Here is a 16993-nt window from a genome sequence, read left to right as displayed (position 1 = left end):
CGAAGACCTGGCCGTCCCTCTAAACTTTCAGCTCATACAAAGAGAATACTGATCAGAGATGCAAGAGGCCCATGATCACTCTGGCTGAACTGCAGAGATCTACAGCTGAGGTGGGAGACTCTGTCCATAGGACAACAATCAGTCATATACTGCACAAATCTGGCCTTTATGGAAGAGTGGCAAGAAGAAAGCCATTTCTTAAAGATATCCATAAAAAGTGTTGTTTAAAGTTTGCCACAAGCCACCTGGGAGACACACAAAACATGGAAGAAGGTGCTCTGGTCAGATGAAACCAAAATCGAACTTTTTGGCAACAATGCAAAACGTTATGTTTGGCATTAAAGCAACACAGCTCATCACCCTGAACACACCATCCCCACTGTCAAACATGGTGGTGGCAGCATCATGGTTTGGGCCTGCTTTTCTTCAGCAGGGACAGGGAAGATGGTTAAAATTGATGGGAAGATGGATGGAGCCAAATACAGGACCATTCTGGAAGAAAACCTGATGGAGTCTGCAAAAGACCGGAGACTGGGACGGAGATTTGTCTTCCAACAAGACAATGATCCAAAACATAAAGCAAAATCTACAATGGAATGGTTCACAAATAAACATATCCAGGTGTTAGAATGGCCAAGTCAAAGTCCAGACCTGAATCCAATCGAGAATCTGTGGAAAGAACTGAAAACTGCTGTTCACAAACGCTCTCCATCCAACCTCACTGAGCTTGAGCTGTTTTGCAAGGAGGAATGGGCAAAAATTTCAGTCTCTCGATGTGCAAAACTGATGGAGACATACCCCAAGCGACTTACAGCTGTAATCGCAGCAAAAGGTGGCGCTACAAAGTATTAACTTAAGGGGGCTGAATAATTTTGCACGCCTAATTTTTCAGTTTTTTATTTGTTAATAAAGTTTGAAATATCCAATAAATTTCATTCCACTTCATGATTGTGTCCCACTTGTTGTTGATTCTTCAAAAAAAAATACAGTTTTATATCTTTGTTTGAAGCCTGAAATGTTTCAAAAGGTCGCAAAGTCCAAGGGGGCCGAATACTTTCGCAAGGCACTGTATATGTATCTCTATAATGCAAATATCATCCAGGCAGTTGCACTTAGAAAGTGCGCCATCCAGTGGTGGAACCCGACACAACTGGACGATATGCCACAGATATTATTTTGTAAAACTGGTTGGAGGATATATCATGGATACAATAGGCAATCAAATAATTCCTCCAGGTTAAATGCTACTTTCTTACCTCCCCCGTGGGGCAAGAGTGGAAAACAAGTAAATAGAATGTTATATAAAATATATTAAATCTTTTATATAAATTTAATTAAAAATTATATAAAGGGGATCCTTGCCCTCTGTATGGCCTAAAGCCTACTAAATGGTACATCAGACTGAAAGATATATGGTGTAAGAAAACTACTAAACTAAGAAGATGGATTGGACAGCCAAGAGGCCAAGGCTAGGTTTTTTTAATCAACTAATTTTGAATTTTTGGGGTTTTCTGTTACATAATAACTTTGCTGGACAGTACTTTATACACTATTATTGGACTATTCACACAACTATATTTCTTTATCGTACATCATGGGACACAGAGCCTTAAGTATTTACTTAATGGGTAATGGGCCACCTTCAGGTGTTGACACTGGTAAACCCTAATTAAGGAAGTTTACTCCCTATATAAACCCTCCTCCTTCCAGGAGCACATCATTTTTTTCACCAGTGTCTAAAGGTGTTGGTCACGAGTGAAGTAGTGCTCTGAAGAGCTCCAGGAGGGATCAATGCTGGATTTAAATTTTCTCCATAAAAAAAAGCCAGATCCAACCACATTGCCACTGAGGCCTAAATGGATGGTACCTGGGACCTCATATCCGAAGCACAAGGTTTTGCCTGTAATGCCTCTTTGTAGGGTTGGACCCCAGAAATCCAGGGTTTAGGTCTTTGTAAAACTACCTAAAACTCCTGAGGGGATGCTATACATGGCCCAAGGCAGTGGAACCCTGTTTCCACTGCCTTGGGCTAAACACAACTAGAATTTTTTCTGTTAATTCAGTAAAATCCTGTGGCGACGATAAGGTAAGGAAGAGACTTTGATATTTTTAAATGTCTATATTTCTTCCCTTAAGGAAAAGAGATTGTCATGCCTTAAAATCTCCACTAGGAGTCTATGCACTTACCATACTCGTCTTCACTAGAGCTCACTCCGTGCATGGCTTCTACAGCAGGTGGAGAGGAGATTCTTACAAGGTAAAAATATCCTTTAAAAAAGTATTTTTTCTCTCCCTCTGATGGGACCAGTGGGTCAGGGGGACAGCAGCACTGCACCCCCCTTACATTACACCCCCCCCTGCCCTGGGGGACACGGAGGTCCTGCTATGTACCGCTGCTATGATTGACTGGCTGTTTTTTTTTTTTGTTTTTTTTTCTGTGCCTTGCTGCAAATTCTGCTCCCCCCCCCTCGTGTTCTGGTTCCGGAACTATTGGGAAAAAATGACAGTATTTTCCAGGGGGCAGGGCCTAAACGCAGTGCCGCAAAAAAGTCCACGAGACACACACAGGCTGGAAACAAAAGGAAAGCTGTGTCAGTCTCTCCTCTGCTACTGAGGAATCAGCTGCCTGAACACAGGGACACACGAGCTGTGGGACACGTATCGGTTGCACTGGCATTCCTGATTCAGGAAAGACACTTTTCCAGCACTAGGCTGAATTGTATAGCGACTTGATATAGGTCATGACTATTTCAGCGATTTAGTGCAAATTGTATCACGCCTCTGTTTTTGTACTTGGGACTATGCCTGACAAAAAAAAAAAGACACCTCAAAAACCAAGAAAACTAAAATTTCACTCCCAGGCATTGGGATCTCAAGCTGTATTTCCACACTGTCATCCTTGCCTGAATCACCAAGTATGGCAACTCAGGGTGAGCTATTGGAACAAATTGATGGTGCAGCTGCCCCTCACATCTCAGCACCTGTATACGTGACTGAAGATGCCTTTTCCTCCTCCCTCCAGGGTTTGGAAGAAAGATTAGCGGCTTTAATCGCATCCTCTACTCGGATGGATAAGAAGCGTACTAGGTTCCCTTCCCCCATTCCAGCTTTGCTAGGGGAACAGTGGACTCCCGATGAGGTGTTGCCCTCAATCGATCAGGAAGAAAAACAAACCGATGATTCCTTAATTAATAGAGGAGACAACGGTAGATGAACCTTTTTCCGCTTCCCAAACTGAAAAATTGCTGATACAATCTTACAGAAATGGTTCATTCCACCTTCATGCTGCCTCTAACAGAGACTCATGAAAACCTGGCCTCTTCCTTAGGTTTTTTAAAACATTCCCATGCTTTGCATGCGTTTCCAGCACATGCATTGCTAGAACAGCTTATATTTCCAGAATGGGATCATCCGGATAAGCACTTTCTCCCTCCCTTTTGCAACTCGCTATCCTCTGGAGGAAAAATTCTCCAAAAGATGGAAAGTACCAGCAATCAACGCTGTGATTTCCAATGTGAATAATAACTTAACTTGTCCTGTAGACAATGCACAGATGCTTAAGAATCCAACAGATAAGTTGGAATCCCTGCTAAAATCTGCCTTTTCCATAGCAGGTGCCGTCACTCAGCCCGCAGTCGCCACGATAATCGTCTGCCAATCCCTAAAGGACCAATTTAAATTGGCCCTTAGATAACTCCCTACACAATAAGCTCAGGATTTGGCTGAACTACCAAAGACATTATGTTTTGCCATAGATGCCATTAAAGATTCTATTCACCAGGTATCCCGCCTTACGCTTATGCTTGTACATATGCGCAGGATCCTATGGCTAAAAAATTTGGTCAGCTGAAACACCATGCAAGAACCTCCTAACTGGGTTCCCCTTCCATGGAGAGCGACTTTTCGGAGAAGACTTGGATAAATATATCAAGACAATTTCTAGTGGCAAAACACTTTTACCCGTCAAAAGAAAATGCAAACACCCTGCATTTAAACTGTCTTTCCCCGGCGCCAAAGGGCTTCTGCCTCTAAGCAGTGGCGACGGCCTCCGTCATCAGACTCTAGAGCAGTGGTTCTCAACCTGGGGGCCGGGACCCCCTTGGGGGTCGAATGATGATTTGCCAGGGGTCCCCGAATCCTGGGCTGTTCCTGAAACCCACACACTCTCCCAGCCTTTTTGCGGCCGCCCAGCTGGGCTGTTCCTGGAGCGGCCACCCACTTGGCCTCTTTGTAGCCGCCCATTCAGTTCACGGCATGGCTGGGGGGAAGAGACTAGAGGTCAGCTGACTGGTGAGGAATGTGAAGTGGAAGGGGCTGGAGGAGACCTGATCTCCTGATTTCGGCAAAGGTGTCACTGCTGCGGGACACTACAAAGTCGGAGACACAGTGAGTAACACACTGTGATTATAGTTGCCATTAAAGTCCCCACTACAGTTCTCAGATCAGCAGATGACCTTGATCAAGAGCACCAAAGTTGGCTGATCAGAACCCCCCTTCACTGCCACTGATCCCAACCTCCTTGCACTATCAGCGATTCCATTCCCCCACACCCCCCACCAAGGAGTAAGAATGAATAAATACATGAAAAGAGGGGGAGGAACAAAGAAAAAGGGGGAGAAAGAATAAGAGAAACAAGACGGCTAGCGAGAGGGATGGGGTGAAAAAAACAATAAATTAGGATAGAGAGATAAAAGGGGAAAAAAAAGAAGAGTGGTTCATCCTAAAATGTACCATAGGGGGTTTTAAGACTGTATGAGTGGAAAGGACTCAGGGATCGCTAAATGTCCGTGGGTTAGAGGCGCAAATTACTTGGCTTAGGCGCTGACCACCCACGATACGATTTTTTTTTTACTGTTTTTTTAGGGGTCACGGCACTAGAAAGGTTGAGAACCACTGCTCTAGAGGAAGACCTCAGGCTCAAAAGAAGCCATGGGGTAGGAAATATGCAAAACAGAATCCTAAAGCCCCGTCATAAAGAGGCAACCCCCCCTCACCAAGGTGGGGGGAAGACTTCTGCACTTTTCAGAAGTCTGGAAAAGGGAAATTCAGGACACATGGGTCATCTCCACGGTAACGCTGGGATACATGCTGGAATTCCGGAACTTTCCACTGTCTCGTTTTCTAAGATCAAGCGTGCCCAAAGATCCAGAGAAAGGACAATCTCTGTTTCAGGCACTAGATCGATTTAATATCTCAAGGGGTGATCATACAGATCACCACAAAGGAGCAAGGTCTGGGGTTTTATTCAAATCTTTTCATGGTACCAAAAAAAAAAAGAGACGTCAGACCCATTCTAGATCTAAGAAAGCTAAATCAATTCCTGAAGATCTGCTCCTTTCGCATGGAGACAATCGGATCAGTAGTTTCCATCCTTCTAGGAGGAGAACTTCTCGTGTCAATCGACATCAAGGATGCATACCTGCATGTTCCTATATTTCCTGCTCATCAAAAGTTTCTGCGGTTCGAATTGGAACAGCAGCATTTACAGTTTGTAGCCCAGCTAGCCACAGCACCTCGGGTGTTCACCAAAGTGCTGGTCCCATCTCTAGCCAGGTTAAGGGCCCAGGGCATAACAAAGCAGTAACACAAATTATGTAAAACAGGGAGTGTAATGGCGCTTGCCAAAGGGAAACTAAAATATAGTAGGATATAATTAACACACAGCAACGTATAACAACGTATGAATATTGATCAGTAATATTCAATCAATATGTGTTCCACTCCTAATTTCCTTGAAAACCCTTCATAACATCCATAATTCAGGTCTGAGGGGTAGGAATAGTGGATATAATGGATGAAATGGAATTACAATGATAATATGATAATATGAAAATCATTGATTATAATAGATGTGCAAATATAGTGTAAGCAAAACTTCCAGTGATAACGCCAAAATAAGTGCTCAAGTGTTGACGTGAATAAAAAATCCCAAAAATGAAATTACTTTGTGTCAAAAATACAGAATATTATAGCAAATGAACCAATGTGCACAAAGATTAAAAGTGCAAAGTGAATAAATACTGTTTAAAAAAAAAATAGTTTCATAAAGAATATATATATAAAAAAATATATATAGTTCAAGTTAATCGGGTGTTCAGAGTGAATTCCAATGCTTCATACAAAATGTTCCAAACGTGCAAGAAATGAAAAAAATGAAAAAGATATTAAAAAAGGTAAAGTGCAAGATTTCAAGATTTCCCAGCGGTGAAATGTTGTTCAAAACAATGCTCCAATCCACCACACAATCCTCCAGTGTAGCTGTGCAGATACAAGATAGAGAATGCTAGCCTCTCACCTCAATTGCGATCATATAAGCCTGTTAAATAGAGGATGAAACCCAGCAGCACACGCTCTGCATCCAGGAAGGCTCAGATAGCTCCAATCCTCCACCTCCAGGTTCCTCCAGACCACTCTCGAGAAAAGCAAAAGGCAGGCTCCATAGTCCAGTAAATCAATTGTAGTTTAATAATCAGAATAATATCACTCACAATTAAAACTGCTGTGAACAGCATGCAGATGACCCACAGCGATGTTACAGATGGTCAGCAGATCTCCGCTCTCGGCCGCGAACGGAGATGACGTCACCAACGACACTCCTCCTTCACCTGACGCGTTGCGTAGCAGAACAACGCTACTTAATCATAGGTATGGAAGTGCCGTGGGTGAGCGGTGACTTTTATACAGCTGCGGAGGCGCGCTTCTCGGCGCCTCCAAGAAGACAAACAATACATCAGCCTGATAGACTGAGATTAATCCAGGGTTTTAAGGCATCCATTAAAATAAATAACAATATTAAAATGACAATTGCAAACTAAAGGCAGAACAAACAGGGGGGTATGACACTTAATTCATTGCCTTTAGTTCCCTAGCTAGCCGCTTGAGGGAGCCCTTAATACCGTATGGTTCATTTTAATATTCTTTTACTTTGAACAATATGTTTTTTATCCACTAGAGGGACCTAATCCATGATTACATAGGATTTTTTATAGATATTTGCAATTGTCATTTTAATATTGTTATTTATTTTAATGGATGCCTTAAAACCCTGGATTAATCTCAGTCTATCAGGCTGATGTATTGTTTGTCTTCTTGGAGGCGCCGAGAAGCGCGCCTCCGCAGCTGTATAAAAGTCACCGCTCACCCACGGCACTTCCATACCTATGATTAAGTAGCGTTGTTCTGCTACGCAACGCGTCAGGTGAAGGAGGAGTGTCGTTGGTGACGTCATCTCCGCTCGCGGCCGAGAGCGGAGATCTGCTGACCATCTGTAACATCGCTGTGGGTCATCTGCATGCGTTTTAATTGTGAGTGATATTATTCTGATTATTAAACTACAATTGATTTACTGCACTATGGAGCCTGCCTTTTGCTTTTCTTGAGAGTGGTCTGGAGGAACCTGGAGGTGGAGGATTGGAGCTATCTGAGCCTTCCTGGATGCAGAGCGTGTGCTGCTGGGTTTCATCCTCTATTTAACAGGCTTATATGATCGCAATTGAGGTGAGAGGCTAGCATTCTCTATCTTGTATCTGCACAGCTACACTGGAGGATTGTGTGGTGGATTGGAGCATTGTTTTGAACAACATTTCACCGCTGGGAAATCTTGAAATCTTGCACTTTACCTTTTTTTAGGGTTGTCCAGATACCGATACCGAGTATTTGCGGGAGTACTCGTACTCGTGCAAATACCCCCGATACCTAAATAGAATACTTTCCCCCCCTTTCCCCCCCCGCCGCTGCCGCCGCATCGCGCCGCCGCATCGAGGGACATGGCTAGAGGGACATTGCTGCATATGTGAGGGACATGGCTAGAGGGACATTGCTGCATATGTGAGGGACATGGCTGCATATGTGAGGGACATGGCTAGAGGGACATGGCTGCATATGTGAGGGACATGGCTAGAGGGACATTGCTGCATATGTGAGGGACATGGCTGCATATGTGAGGGACATGGCTAGAGGGACATGGCTGCATATGTGAGGGACATGGCTAGAGGGACATTGCTGCATATGTGAGGGACATGGCTAGAGGGACATTGCTGCATATGTGAGGGACATGGCTAGAGGGACATGGCTGCATATGTGAGGGACATGGCTAGAGGGACATGGCTGCATATGTGAGGGACATGGCTAGAGGGACATGGCTGCATATGTGAGGGACATGGCTAGAGGGACATGGCTGCATATGTGAGGGACATGGCTAGAGGGACATGGCTGCATATGGGGGGGACATGGCTGCATATGGGGACACATTTAAAAAAGTATCGGTATTCGGTATCGGCGACTACTTGAAAAAAAAGTATCGGTACTTGTACTCGGTCCTAAAAAAGTGGTATCGGGACAACCCTACCTTTTTTAATATCTTTTTCATTTTTTTCATTTCTTGCACGTTTGGAACATTTTGTATGAAGCATTGGAATTCACTCTGAACACCCGATTAACTTGAACTATATATATTTTTTTATATATATATTCTTTATGAAACTATATTTTTTTAAACAGTATTTATTCACTTTGCACTTTTAATCTTTGTGCACATTGGTTCATTTGCTATAATATTCTGTATTTTTGACACAAAGTAATTTCATTTTTGGGATTTTTTATTCACGTCAACACTTGAGCACTTATTTTGGCGTTATCACTGGAAGTTTTGCTTACACTATATTTGCACATCTATTATAATGATTTTCATATTATCATATTATCATTGTAATTCCATTTCATCCATTATATCCACTATTCCTACCCCTCAGACCTGAATTATGGATGTTATGAAGGGTTTTCAAGGAAATTAGGAGTGGAACACATATTGATTGAATATTACTGATCAATATTCATACGTTGTTATACGTTGCTGTGTGTTAATTATATCCTACTATATTTTAGTTTCCCTTTGGCAAGCGCCATTACACTCCCTGTTTTACATATGCTAATTGGTGCGTGATCACTGTTTTAGTAGTGGCTGCTGCTTTTATAAAGTTATTTTTTTTCATTATATTTATTATTTAATTGAGCTTAGTTGCCCTTGGATAGTTTAGTTTTGCGCATTAGTTCCGCCCCCTTTAACAAGTAACAAAAATTGTCTCTGGACAGCCGAACTCTGAACAAATTGTAGCCTTTATTGAAAGGACAGCACTACAAGTCACGGCAAAGTAAAATAAAACCCAACCTCTGACGCGTTTTGTACTGAGACTAGTGCTTAGTCATAGCTAAAAAAAAAATACAACAAATGATATCAAATATATATATACAACCTTAATGAGACCATATGACTGAAGACCCAAGAAAACAGATGGTGTCTAATTAGTTGACAAACCAATAAGTAGATGGGAGTGGATTGTAACCTCTGAAGGTAAGGATCAATAAAAACTTAAAGGGTCATACCATCATCCAGGATATAGATATAGAGAAATTGGTTCTGAGGTCCCCAAACCAGAGAGCCAAAGAGGGGGGGGGGGCATTGTTGGACTATCGCGGTACTGGTATCGTGAATATAAGATGTACAAAAACAGTTGTAAAAATAGAAAACATTTTTATTAAACACAGCATCAATAAAGACACAACAGGGGGTACAGAATTAAAAAAGGTTAACGACAAACGCAACACCAGTATGGTAATCCCCGGGAGGGGGAGAAGGATAGTGGGTTGGAAGTCATGACAATATCTTGACTAGTTTCGCGGCTATCAGCCGCTTCGTCAGAAGAATGTCTAAGATTAAAATGACAGACAGTCAAACTGTTATACATTAAAGAACATTGACAGAACATAAATTGGGGAACACAGGGCTTAGCTGCTCACCTAGAAAACCCCACAGGTGAGTGAGGCGGGTGCCACCACACACAGGGTCCCGTCTTGCGACCAGGGGGCACGCGTAAGTATGGCTGGACCTATTTGTCTGGTAAAAGGGGTAAGTATGGTAATTAGTGTAAAAAACCCAGGCCTTAAATTAGAGGGGGGGGGGTTGGTGCAAAATTTGTGATGTCAACCCGTGCTGAGTAATATAGTAGAGGTGATGTGAAGGTGTGAGTAGTGAGAAAGGTCAGTGTTGGAGGGGGGGGAAGAAACAGGGAGGAGGGGGATGAGGAAGGGGGGGAGAGAGAAGAGGAAGGGAGTAGGGGTAGGACTAGGAAGTGAAAAAGGCAAAAGAGAAGAGATGGAAGGGGAGGGAGGGGAAATGGTGAAAAAAACTATTACCTTGAATACAAGACTTATGTGGCATGTAGGGGGCCCCAGGAACGGGAGCCCAAACTGAGGCATATGTGTGGGGCCACGAAGGACCTCCACAGAAAGTGTCCATGGTAATGGACCTAAGAAGGAGGGGGGGACCACAATGGATCCCGCGGTGGCTTCAAGGTAGTGAAGCCTACCAGTGGCACCTAAATAAAGAGCACAAACGTTGATGAGAATTGGTGAAAGAGAATGAGGGAGGGGGGGAGGAGGGAAAAAAAAGGGGGGGCTGAAGGACTAGCTGGGAGAGTGAGATCATATGGTGACTTACTGTGGGCTGGGTGAGACCACAGGAGTCCCGGGGTCCAGCATCCATTGCGTAGATAGCAGGAAGTTCCTGCTTATAAACCCCCTATCCGGCGCAGCTGACACCTGTCAGGAGACACCTGTACAGCGTGGCCGGGTCTGGGCGCCCGCATGACTTCAGCGAGGTCGTATTGTGCATGCGCCATGCGTCGATATCCAGCGATGTAAGGGCGGAAGCCCACACTGCAGCATCTCCCGACAGGACACAGCCCCAGAGGCGGGGCTGATGTCCTAATGGAGATTAAAACTCGGTCACCATAGGGGAGGAGTCCGGAGACACCCAGACAAACCGCAGCAAGTGAGGGGGGGGGGTGGTTAGATATATAAATAGATTATACAGCAATGTGTAAAAAGGTATGATGATTAAACAAGAAATACAATAATGTAAATACAGTGCAGCTATAATAAGATGCCCAATAGGTAGTGATCACCAAGGTGGACTCAAACAACAGATTGTGTTCGCTGCGGGCATGTGTACGGTACAGGTAAAAAGCCTGAGATGGTAACATTATGTATCCCACTGCTGCCACTATTGGCCCAGTGGGATCACCTCCCCTATAGGGCTGGTAGCGTACACAGAGGAGGGTAGTAAGGGATACTCGGTGTGTCCCAGCAGTGGTGACTGCATTGGACACACTGAGCATAGGGTCTGGACCAATGGAGGTTGTCCAGTCCAGCTCGATGGTATATCAAGCTAAGGACAGGAGGGATAGACCCAAACCTTGTGTCCAGATTGGTCCACAGCGATTGACAGAGAGGTTGCTACTATCACACCGTAAATCATATAAAATTGAGTAAAGTGGGGTAATATAAGGTATAATCAGAGGGGACTCCCCAATTTGTATATTGGAGTATTGATGGGTGGGATGCGAGGGGTGCAGGGGGTGGAAATAACCCATCCCAGCACTGTATCGCAAACCACCCAATGGGGGCCCAGGTGTGTTATCCACCTAATAATTTGGATTGTAACCTCTGAAGGTAAGGATCAATAAAAACTTAAGAATGGGAGTGTAATGTGAAAAAACCCTCTAACGAAAGAGAGAAAATGTGTGCCTGGTGATCTACACGTGTATGCCTTCATGTACATACAAGGATTGTATAGAAAATATCTCTACAAAAAACGTATAGATGGTAAATGTTGCACAGATGTAAAAACAACAAAACGAAAAGACAAAAGCACCTATTGTTACATGAGTGTGGATGTGTATGGGCCCCATGTGCCAGTGAATAAATGTGTGATGTGTGTTGCAGCACGAGGACATAAAGTTAATAAAGAGAAAATAATGAAATCTCTCGTACATGTGCAAATTGGTTATATAGCTGGAAATGGACAAAGGTTGTGTATGTGTATCATAAGTGATTCAAATATTGGTTTGATATAGAACACAAATGTGAAATAAATGTGTACACCGTGTAAAATGAATAAGTGAAAAGTAAGGCGAGTTCTGCTAAGTGTATACTATAAACTGGAAATGAAAAGTAAAGATAAATGTGAAAAATAAATAATGTTTTGGTATATGTCAGGATACTGTGCAGGCATCATATTAATAAAGATGACATGCACAATAAAAAGACATTACATCAAACCTGTCAAACAGGAGATATATATAAAAGGATGTCATATATACATATATACACATATGTGCATGTGTCGGGACACTGTGGAAGGCCGGGAAATTACAAGGAGGGATAGACAAAGGGGATGAATCCTCATAATGGGAAACATCCCATTCGAAATTCATCCCCGCCAGTAATCTAGTATCTAACATGAATGTCCAGTAAAATTCTCGCCTGCACAGAATCCTGAACCTGTAACCCCTCTAATGGAATTCTTAATGTGAAAATCCTATGTATATATTTTGATGCATACTTATTTATTTTATTCGTTTTAGAGTAACTGTATAGATAAGATGCAGTATACTAAAAATATGAGACACAAATTGTGTGACACAAAGACCCCATTCACACCTGAGCGTTTTGTAGCTTGAAGCCTGAAGCTACAAAACGCTAGATGGGAAAACATCAATTATTCTCTATGGAGATGGTTCATATCTCCACTACAAAACGCCTGAAGCCAGAGGTTCAAAAACGCCTGAAGCTCAAACAAGTTCTGGGACTTATTTTTGGGCGTATTTGGGCGTTTTTCTGCTTTTAACATTGGTGACCCTAGACCTGTCCAAAATCGCTCTAAAACATGCTGCAAAATCACTGCAAAACGCTACGCTCAGGTGTGAATGCAGCCTAATAGTTGGAATGTGTATCTATGCACGAATGAAGCCACCTCGCTCCTCAAAAAGAGGAGAGAAAGTGCGTCGAGCGTGCAAGCTAGAGACCTTCAATACAAGTTACCACCCAAAACAAGCATAGGCTGTAGGTAAAAACTGAAAGCTTGATGACAAAAAAGCTGAAATATTAGAAATACTGAAAACTAAAAAACCTAGCATCTAACTGTAAAAGTCTATATGATTAACCATAAAAAAGAGAGTGGGCCAGGGTATAAAGATTAGAAGTATAAATAATATATTGGATGGTGGATGTAAAGAAAGAGGAGCTCCACATCGCCACTTAGGAGGAAGACCCTGTTGGAATGACTGCATATAGATGTGCATTTGCACAAAAACAAGAAAATATTTCTATACTAGACTAACATATACAAGGTAACTCCTCCAGAGCGGGTGTGTAGATCAAAGCAGAGCAGACATCAAAATAAGAGAACAGTTCTCAGATTGTGTGTACAGACATATCATATGGATAGAAGTAATGTGCACAATGGGCAAACATTACAAAAAACCTGTCGGACAGGAAATATATACGTGAAAGGATATATATATGTATCTCAGGATACTGTGCAGGCATCATGTGAATAAAGATGACATGCACAATGGACAGACATTACATTACATCAAACCTGTATAATGTCCAAACGTAATGTATCCATTTCAACTTTTTTTGTGATGAGACCAGGATATCCATGAGCTTAAGAGAACTCAAACTAAGAGTGTCAGTCGATTCCTTTTTAAATGTATCGTTGACTAGATCCGAGGTAGGAAGTTTCTTGATACGTAAACCTTGCGGAATGCGTGCTAGTGAGGTATATTCAGACAAAAGGCTGATGTCCCAATAGCATCTGATCTCCTTGGCCATTAGGCTTTCAAGTTTCCTGAAAAGGCCAATAAGTGGGATATCCTTATCATCCATGGGTTGAAATTGATGTGTCTGTGGACCCGATCTAAGTGGGTTGTCTGTCAATGCCATGAGGGTCCTACTGAAGCCAGGTTCTGCTGTAGACAGAGTACAAGCTGTAGTGTCCATAATAGGCTGGTGTCTGCTTGGGTTTAATCCAAAAAAACGTATGGAAAAGGTAAAGATGACAGGGTAACCTCCGAGCTGGCACTGAATGGATGCAAAGTCCAAATAGCAAGGGGAAAGGGAATAGCCACTCCAGGTGGGAACCCAAACGAACATCCACCACTGCATTAGAGGGGTTACAGGTTCAGGATTCTGTGCAGACGAGAGGTTTACTGGACATTCATGTTACATACTAGATTACTGGCGGGATGAATTTTGAATTGGATGTTTCCCATTATGAGGATTTATCGCCTTTGTCTATCCCTCCTTGTCAATTCCCCGCCTTCCTATTTGCCTGCACAGTGTCCTGATACATGCACATATGTGTATGTATGTGTATATATATGACATCCTTTTATATATATATATATATATATATATATCTCCTGTTTGACAGGTTTGATGTAATGTCTGTTTATTGTGCATGCCATCTTTATTCATATGATGCCTGTACAGTATCCTGACATATACCAAAACATTTTTTATTTATTTATTTTTCACATTTATCTTTACTTTTCATTTCCAGTTTATAGTATACACTTAGCAGGACTCGCCTTACTTTTCACTTATTCATTTTACACGGTGTACACATTTATTTCACATTTGTGTTCTATATCACACTAATATTTGAATCACTTATGATAAACATACACAACCTTTGTCCATTTCCAGCTGTATAATACATTTTTCCTCATTTCACTGTACAGCATGCCTTGCACATGTACGAGAGAGATTTCATTATTTTCTCTTTATTAACTTTATGTCCTCGTGCTGCAACACACATCACACATTTATTCACTGGCACATGGGGCCCATACACATCCACACTCATGTAACAATAGGTGCTTTTGTCTTTTCGTTTTGTTGTTTTTACATCTGTGTAACATTTACCATCTATATGTTTTTTGTAGAGATATTTTCTATACAATCCTTGTATGTACATGAAGGTATACACGTGTAGATCACCAGGCACACATTTTCTGTTTCATTAGAAGGTTTTTTTCACATGACACTCCCATCCACTTATTGGTTTGTCAACTAATTAGACAATTAGACACCATCTGTTTTCTTGGGTCTTCAGTCATATGGTCTCATTAAGGTTGTATATATATATTTGATATAATTTGTTGTATTTTTTTTAGCTATGACTAAGCACTAGTCTCAGTGCGAAACGCGTCAGTGGTTGGATTTTATTTTACTTTGCTGTGACTTGTGCTGTCCTTCTTTCAATAAAGGCTACAATTTGTTCAGAGCGCGGCTGTCCAGAGACAATTTTTGTTCCTGCTTTGCTAAGTGCATTGCCTGCACCTGAGTTGTCTGCAGCGGTGGATGTTCGTCTAGGTTCCCACCTGGAGCGGCTATTCCCTTTCCCCAGGGCATAACAATCATAGCGTACATAGACGATCTATTACTTTTAGATCAATCGGTGACTCGTTTTGAGCAAAATGTACGCACTACAACCAACTATCTGAAAGCATTAGGTTGGATTCTCAACCTGGAGCAATCTTTCTCAATACCGCTAAAAAGACTGGAGTACTTGGGTCTGATCATAGACACAGCCCAGGAAAAAGTGATCTTGCCTCAAGCAAAGATCAACTCCATAGGAGAACTGGTGGGGAGGGTCAGGTCAAACGGCAATCCCTCCATTCACCTCTGCATGAGGTTACTAGGAACCATGGTGGCTTCATTCGAAGCAGTTCCTTATGCCCAGTTCCATTCAAGACCGTTGCAAAACAGTATCCTGTCTGCTTGGAACAAGACAATTCAAGCCTTAAACGCGCCAATGCGGATGTCCCCAGGAGTGGCCCAAAGCCTCAGTTGGTTACTAACCCAGAATCTGCTGAAAGGAAAATCGTTCAGACCTGTTATCTGGAAAGTGGTAACGACGGATGCCAGCCTCTCAGGCTGGGGTAGCAGTACTAGAAGGGACAACTGTCAAGAATCAAAAGAAGCTTGCCCATCAATATCCTAGAGATTTGGGCAGTATGTCTGGCTCTAAAGGCCTCGACTTCCAGGTTATGGAATTGCCCTGTCAGGATTCAATCCGACAATGCCACAGCTGTGGCCTATATCGATCACCAAGGGGGCACCGAGTCTCTCAGCACAGAGAGAGGTGAACCATATTCTAACTTGGGCAGAAAGGAATGTTCCTTGCCTTTCTGCAATCTTCATTCCGGCAGTAGAGAATTGGCAGGCAGACTACTTAAGGCGCCAGCAGTTATTCGCAGGGTAATGGTCGCTTCACCCCAACATATTTTGGGCTGTTTGCCAAAGATGGGGGACTGCCAAAGATGGGGGACTACAGACGTAGATCTCCTAGCATCCAGATTCAACACGAAGTTGGCCAACTTTATGGCCAGAACAAGAGATCCACTTGCATGCGTAACGGATGCGTTGGTGACCCCATGGGATCAGTTCTCACTGATATATGCATTTCCCCCCACCAGTTGCTGCCTTGACTTCTTTGCAGAATCAAGCTGAAAAGGAAGCCGATCTGGTGGCACGGCACCAGCATGGCCCAGAAGGTCATGGTATGCAGAAATCATAAAGATGGCAGTGGAGGGCCCATGTTCCCTCCCACTACGGCCAGATCTGCTCGCTCAGGGACCGATATTCCATCCTTCCTTACGGTCTCTAAATTTAATGGCTTGGCTATTGAAACCCACATTCTAAAGAAATGTGGGCTTTCCGGGTCAGTTATCTCCACCCTGATCAATTCCAGAAAACCAGCTTCCAGAACTATATATTATAGAGTCTGGAAGGCTTATGTTTCCTGGTGTGAATCCAAGGGTTGGAGATAAGGGTTGGGCATTTAGCTGCAAAATGGTCCGGGGCTTAAGTGGTTAAAGAAAACTGCTCAGATTCGAAAGACTGATGTCTTATTTATTATGCTGGAGGGTCCTAAGAAGGGATTCAGCAAGTGATAATGCAAACTTCTGATGTAAGGGGCAAGATTCCACCGTTTTCAAGTTAAGGCACATTCTACCAGGTCGGTTAGTGCTTCTTGGGCAGTGCGACATCAGGCCTCCATGGCTCAGATCTGTAAGGCTGCTACTTGGTCTTCAGTGCATACATTCACAAAATGTTATCAGGTGGATGTAAGGAGGTATGAGGA

At 42.8% G+C, this 16993-nt stretch overlaps 1 protein-coding gene across 1 annotated transcript in view; it reads left to right on the top strand.

Annotated features, from left to right (window-relative positions):
• The window catches only part of EMP2 (epithelial membrane protein 2), a 432614-nt gene that overhangs the window by 413381 nt on the left and 2240 nt on the right, over window positions 1-16993 (top strand). The gene's annotated exons all lie outside the window — the stretch shown is intronic.

This window comes from Rana temporaria, chromosome 6 (assembly GCF_905171775.1).
Source record: "Rana temporaria chromosome 6, aRanTem1.1, whole genome shotgun sequence".
Taxonomy (NCBI): Eukaryota; Metazoa; Chordata; class Amphibia; order Anura; family Ranidae; genus Rana; species Rana temporaria.
This window is presented reverse-complemented; position numbering and strand designations above follow the sequence as displayed.